The sequence below is a fragment of the Myotis brandtii genome, unplaced genomic scaffold (assembly GCF_000412655.1).
Source record: "Myotis brandtii unplaced genomic scaffold, ASM41265v1 scaffold70, whole genome shotgun sequence".
NCBI lineage: Eukaryota > Metazoa > Chordata > Mammalia > Chiroptera > Vespertilionidae > Myotis > Myotis brandtii.
In genome coordinates this window covers 667,800-675,161 of record NW_005370741.1, presented here as the reverse complement: position 1 = coordinate 675,161, position 7,362 = coordinate 667,800, and the positions used below count along the sequence as shown (strand labels likewise).

The following is a 7,362-nucleotide window of genomic DNA, read 5'->3' as shown; positions in this document are numbered from 1 at the left end:
CCTCTCTCTCTCTCTCTCTCTCTCACACACACACACACACACACACACACACGCAACAGGCTCCAACTCATTTGGATCCCGCCTGCGGTCAAAGACATCACCCTTTGTACAGCTTCCAGAGACATGTAGCACCAGGCCAGAGAGCAGGATCAATTTCCAAAAATGCTCTCCTTAGCCACTCAGTGCCTGGCTCTGTGCTAGGAGCGTGGCTGCCCTGACCATAGTCCTGGATCCAATAATATCTTCTGAGGTTCTGTGAGTTAGTATATTCAGACATGACAATTTGTCTCACTTCGGATTCCAAAAATACGGCCACTGCAAGTGATGACACACCCGGCCATTGCCCTCAAGGCCCTAACAGTATCTTTCTGTCAAGGAATGACTACAATTTATAGTAATACTGACCTCATCACAGCCACTGGACAAACATGTACTGTCCTTCCTTCCTTCCTTTTCTTTTTTAAATATATTTTTATTGATCTTTAGAGAGAGGAACGGAGAGGGATACAAAGATAGAAACATCGATGAGAGAGAAGTCATCGATTGGCTACCTCCCGCGTGGCCCCCACACTGAGGATCGAGCCTGCCACCCAGGCATGTGCCCTCGCTGGAAATCAACCAGCTCTTGTTTCCTGGGTCAACACTCAACTGCTGAGCCACACCAGCCGGGCTGTCCTTACTTTTCTCTTTTTCTTCCTTTTTTTAAAATATATTTTTATTGATTTCAGAGAGGAATGGAGAGGGAGAGAGAGATGGAAACATCAATGATGAGAGAGAATCATTGATCTGCTGCCTCCTGCACACCCTCCCCTGGGGATCGAGCTCGCAACCCCAAGCATATGCCCTTGACCTGAATCGAACCTGGGACCCTTCAGTCCGCAGGCCGATGCTCTATCCAGTGAGCCAAACCGGCTAGGACTGTCCTTACTTTTCTTACAGAAGAGTAGGATGGTGTTAGGCAGACAGAAGCCCCTTAATCTAATAAAAATTTGCTGACTTGAATTGCCAATAAGAGCTGTGACATACAGAAGTAAACAGTGGTACTTGTGAATATGTAAGTATTGTATACATATGCACATAATATTATGCATAATAACTAGTGAATACATAAGTTAAAAAACAATTGAGCTGTAAGTTAAACTTATTTCATTTCTGTAAACCCTATTTCTGCAATGTTGCTATATTTCACCTCAATCTTTAAAAGGTTAAAAAACTAAAGGAAAACGCCCTGGCCAGTGTGGCTCAGTTGGTTGGGCATCATCCTGTACACGGAAAGGTTGCTGGTTCACATGCCTGAGTTGTGGTCCCTGGTGGCGGGTGTGCAGGAGGCAGCCAATCCATGTTCCACTCTCACATCGATGTTTCTCTCTTTCACTCCCTCTCTGTTCCTCTCTCTCCAAAAATCAATTTTAAAAAAATCTTTTTAAAAAATAAAATATTTTTAAAAGAAAAATATTTTGAGGTAAAGAGATCCATAACTCCAGAACCACTACTTTGACCCTATAAGGCTCCTGCTTATGTGCTGACCCTCCCCACCAGCCTTCGCTTAAGCTGGGAGTGGTCAGTACTGTGTTGTGTTAGCCTAGCTCTTCTGAAAATATCAGTTCTTCCGATGCACACCAAGTTCAGCCTGTCCCAGCAGCAGGGTCTCTGCTACACCCCTGTAAGCTCCATTCCATCCCCCAGTCTCTCCTCCACTCTACTGGCCTGCATGTAAGTTCTGGGTGGAGGAAAGCTGGAGAAGGCGCCCAGAAACCCAGCCCTTTCTGGCAGGAGGCGCACCCTCTCTGCAGCAGAGAACCGCTGGGCAAGTTTTGCAAGGTGGTAGCTCCCCCTTGTGATGGGTAATGGTACTGCAAGCCAAGCCTGAAGAAAGACGCAGAGGCAAAGCCAACCTCCCCACTCCCACCCCAGGACCACAGATACCACCACCTATCCCTTCCCCCTTTCCACTTTCGGTGTATCCCCCCAGACACCTGTACTTAAAGGCGGGTGGGGGGGGGGGGCCTCAAGGGAGTTGACCGGGTATGGGACAGAGGGTCTGCGGGAGGAAGTGAGGGAAACACTTTGGAACTTCAGAGCTCTCTGAGTTGTCACACTGCCCCCCTGTGGATACCTCAGCACTGATCACTCCAGGGTGCCTGTCCCATAGGCTCCTGGGTGGGGGTCCAGGTGGCTCTGTACTCCTGAACCTCAGAATGCTGTGACAGAACTCCCTCCAGCCGAGGCAAGCAGGTTCTGTACTCCTCTCCTCAGGGTGGGGCATTGTTGTGACACTTCTCTGAGGCCTTTGGAGATCATGCCCAGGCCTCTCGGGGAAGGGTGGGGGGGTGGCTCTAACCTGCACACATCCTCCTAAATTCATCCTCACCCTGGGGCCAGGAGAATCTTTTAATCCCATCTTCACACTTCAAAGGTTCTTACATTTTGTAGTTTTAAAAATGCCTGTAGGTATTCTGTGAAGAGCACTATATTATTGCTCTGTGCTAAAAGTTTCATTTGTTAAATGTAAACATTTAAAATATACCAAGTATTTTCAAAACCATCTTAGTATTAATTTTGTAATATACCAGGGGCTCTAACAATGGACATGACTGAGGTGGCTCTCAAACCTCCAAGGGGTGTCCCCAACCTCACATCTCATTCTCTTCCAAAGCACACAGCAACCATATGGTAGAGTCTTCAACTCCCCCATTCCCTTCAAACATAGAGGTTTCCCCATCTTGAAAAGCTCTCTCCTGGATACTGCTGCAGTCTTGAATGATTTCCCCAATTTCCCCCTTTTCTCTCAAGCCAAGGATATTCAAAAGCTGTCTGCATTCCTTTTCCAGTCAGCTCTTTTTAATCCAATCAACATCTGTATCCCAACCCAGGATATTCAGAAATTTACTGAAACTGCTCCTTAAAAGGCCTTCCTGACCCTTTTTCTTCCCACCCCAGGACTTTTCCTTTCTTTTTTTCCCCAGCATCAATTTATTTTTCCTAGAATTTAGATACAATAGCTGCAGCAAGACAGTGCTCAATACTATTCAAACCTCACTTTAGGTTCTTAAACTACCTCAGCATTTGTAAATGTGAATTCACATTCCAGTAAAACTGGGAAACCAAAATTCGACATACCAACAAATTTACTCAATATTGATGTAACTACAAAATTTTATATGTTAACACGTCGCCTTTACAGATTTTGGCCTTTAGAAACAAGCTTACAACACAGAGTTACTCTTCGCTTACCTGTCCTAACCTATTTAGTGTTACACCAACAGACTCCCTTTCCCATAGCTTTTACTATGAAGAGACAGGTGATTCCTCCCTTTAAGTAGGAAAAAAAAACACGCACACACTCACACAAAAAAGTTCCCACCCAGAAAGAAAATGTTAACAGAACTATCCAATTGTAAAGTATCAGCAGATATAACACTGGAAATGGGTCATGGGCAACTCTGAAGTCTTTTACCTAAGTAGTATAACAGAAAGTTACAGTGTTGACCAAAAGAACACACAGGTTTCTCATTAAACTTTGTTATTTTAATGGGTCTCAAAATTCTGTGACAGATTTTTGGTCATGTTGTTTCCATTAAAAAGTACTGATTTAAAAAACGAATAACTTAAAAAGTGCTACACACAAAATATAATGATCAACATACACTGATGAACAAGGACTGATCCAGAGACAGAGAGGCATTGATTGGACTGTCAGCCCTTGGAGGGAAGGTGGGGGTAAGGGGGAGAGATCGGGAAGAGTGGGGGTAAGGGGGAGAGAACAACCAAAGGACTTATATGCAAGCATATAGGCCTAACCAATGGACACGGACAACGGAGGGGTGAGGGCATGAGCGGGGGGTAGGGGATAATGTGGGGATAAGGACACATATGTAATATCTTAATCAATAAAAAATATATTTTTTAAAAAGTGCCACACACAAAAGAACCAAATGGTCCACAAAACATCCTCCTTTCCTTCTGAAGGTTTTGCAATGCATTGTAATCATTAACCAGTCCTTTACTATTAAACTTAAATGGCCAATTGAGACACAGTTCTGAGACCATTCTTCCACCACTGATTAAGACGGGGGTGGCAGGTGTTGGGAATAATATTCATTTAGCTTTCTGGGCAGACCTGGTGACTTTGCCATCTCCAGCTGCCTTCTTGTCCACGGCTTTGATGACAGCAACTGTCTGTCTCATGTCATGAACAGCGAAATGGCCCAGAGGAGGGTAGTCAGAGAAGCTCTCAACACACATGGGCTTGCCAGGAATCATATCGACGAGAGCAGCATCACCAGATTTCAAAAACTTAGGGCCATCTTCCAGCTTTTTCCCAGAACGATGATCAATCTCCTTCAGCTCAGCAAATCTACCAGCAATGTGGCCTGTGTGACAATCCAGCACAGGTGAATATCCAGCACTGATCTGGCCTGGGTGGTTCAAGATGATCACCTGAGCTGTGAAGCCAGCTGCTTCCATTGGTGGATCATTTTTGCTGTCACCGGCCACATTGCCACGGCGAACATCTTTAACAGACACGGTCTTGACATTGAAGCCCACATTGTCCCCAGGAAGAGCTTCACTCAAAGCTTCATGGAGCATTTCAACAGACTTTATTTCAGTTGTAACGTTGACTGGAGCAAAGGTGACCACCATGCCAGGCTTGAGAACACCAGTCTCCACTCGGCCCACAGGGACAGTACCAATACCACCAATTTTGGAGACATCCTGGAGGGGCAGATGCAGGGGCTTGTCAGTTGGACGAGGTAGTGGCAGGATGCAATCCAGAGCTTCAAGCAGTGTGGTTCCACTGGCATTGCCATCTTTACGGGTGACCTCCATCCCTTGAACCAAGGCATATTAGCACTCGGCTCCAGCATGTTGTCTCCATTCCAACCAGAAATTGGCACAAATGCTACTGTCAGGGTTGTAGCCAATTTTCTTAATGTAGGTGCTGACTTCTTTAACAATTTCCTCTTATCTTTTCTGGCTGTAGGGTGGCTCAGTGGAATCCATTTTGTTAACACCAACAATCACCTGTTTCACACCCAGTGTGTAGGCCAGAAGGAGATACCTGTCCATTCTTGGCGATACCTGCTTCAAATTCACCAACACCAGCAGCAACAATCAGGACAGCACAGTCAGCCTGAGATGTGCCTGTAATCATGTTTTTGATGAAGTCTCTGTGCCCTGGGGCATCAGTGATGGTCACATAATACTTGCTGGTCTCGAATTTCCATAGGGAGATGTCAAGGGTGATACCTCACTCCCGTTCAACTTTCAGTGTATCCAAGACCCAGGCATACTTGAAGGAGCCCTTCCCCATCTCAGCAGCCTCCTTCTCAAATTTCTCGATGGTTCTTTTGTCGACCCCACCACATTTGTAGATCAGATGGCCAGTAGTGGTAGACTTGCCGGAATCTACGTGTCCAATGACAAAGATGTTGATGTCTTTTCCTTTACCATCTTGGGTTTGAGTTAATGGTGGTTTTCATGATACTTGTGTTCTGGCGGCAAATCCATTGCAAAAAAGCCCCAGGCCTTTTTCTTCCTTTCACTTTCTTTATTTTTTATATAAAATTTGAAATTTTAATGGAAAAAGATAATAAATCTGAAAAGACATAGATTATGTTTGTAAACTGAAGAGCAAACATCTAAAAGAAAACAAGAAGAGAGGCTACAAATTGATAAGAAAAACATAACCCAGAAGGAGAATGCCTAAACGATATTAGTTACTAGGCAAGTCATATGGCTAATAAATATAGGATGATCAACCCCACTGTAGTCTGGGATATGGGAATTAAAGAAAACAATCATAATTTGTTTATTTAGAGTATCAAAGAATATGAAGGCAGTAATATCCAATGCTGGTGAGAATAATAGGAAAGTAATACTTTCAAACTTACAGGAATGTGACCTGCTGTAATATTTTTTGAAAGAGTTACCTGCACCATTTGTTATAATGCAAACTACATCCTCCAGCCCTGACAGGGGGCTCAGTTAGTTGGAGCATGTCCCGTGCAAAATGTTGTGGGTTCTCTTCCCAGTTAGGGCACTTACCTAATTGTGAATAGTCAACCCGATGTTTCTATCTCTCTATATGCCCTTCCTTTCTCTCTAAAAATCAATAAAAACATATCCTTGGGTGGAGGACTGAAAACAACAGCCCTAGCCGGTTTGGCTCAGTGGATAGAGTGTTGGCCTGAAGACTGAAGAATCCCAGGTTGGACTCCGATTCCGGTCAAGGGCACATTCCTGGGTTTCAGACTTGATCCCCAGTAGGGGGCCTGCAGGAGACAGCCGATCAATGATTCTCACTCATCATTGATGTTTCTATCTCTCTCTCCCTATCCCTTCCTCTCTGAAATCAATAAAAAGAATTTTTTTTTAAAGAACTATGGGCTGTAAAAAAAAACCAGTGTGGATTGGGGTCAGTGACACAGAGGATGCTAGAGACCCAGCTGTTCCTCTTAAAAAGCCAACACCACAAACTGAACTTACAAGGTCCTACTTCCTCTGAGCTCCAGCACCAGGGCGAGGCTCTGGGGAACACAGACAAATAGGAGGAGAAACTAGATTGTCTGGCATTGGGGCAGGAATTCAGGAGCAGCTTTCTCCCAGACAGAAGTGCTCAAAGGGATGGATCATTGTTCCTATGCTCAGACCTCTCCGGTCACAGGGCTGACTAGCAGCCATTTCTGTTTGCTCTGCCCTGGTGATTCCCTAAGACCCCACCTCACCCAATTTACAAAACCATCCAAGCTGTGTGCAGCAGCTTTTGCATATGAATGGCCTGTCCTTGCTCGGGCTAAAATCTCTCAAACAAGCTGTAGCTGGGTCAGGGAGCCCCCAAACCTATCAATAAAAGGCCCAAGACCCGGCACCAGCAGCAGCCTGCCTTGCTTCATAGCTGGGCCTCATCTGGGTACTTTCAAACTTTATACAAAGAGGAGGAATCTGCAGGTCTCTCTGTAGCTCCTGCTAGGTGGCCCCAGGCAGTAGCTGACTTTGCACCTCCCTGGAGACCCAAGAGCCAGTGTACCCAGTGGTCAGTGTCAGACCATACCAGATTACAATTCTACCTATCCACAAGTGACACACTCAAGGGGCAGACTCAGTGAGCACTAAAGCCCCACTGAAGCAAGTCCTGCTCCATAAAGGTGTCTCCTGCACAGCAGCTCTCCCACTGTACTTACAGCTGGTCCTCACAGCCAATTGGCCTGGAGCTCAATTTCTCCCAGTGACACCAACAGCGATCAAGTCTCAACTACAAGACTGTGCACACTGGAATCGCAGAGAGAACCAAGATGGCGGCATAGGTTAACGCCGGAGTTTGCTGCCTCGAACAACCACTTCAAAAATACAACTAAAAGA

At 45.4% G+C, this 7,362-nt stretch overlaps 1 pseudogene; it reads right to left on the bottom strand.

Annotated features, from left to right (window-relative positions):
* Window positions 1–3,943: 3,943 nt before the first annotated feature.
* Window positions 3,944–5,467, bottom strand: LOC102239890 (annotated as a pseudogene).
* Window positions 5,468–7,362: the final 1,895 nt, after the last annotated feature.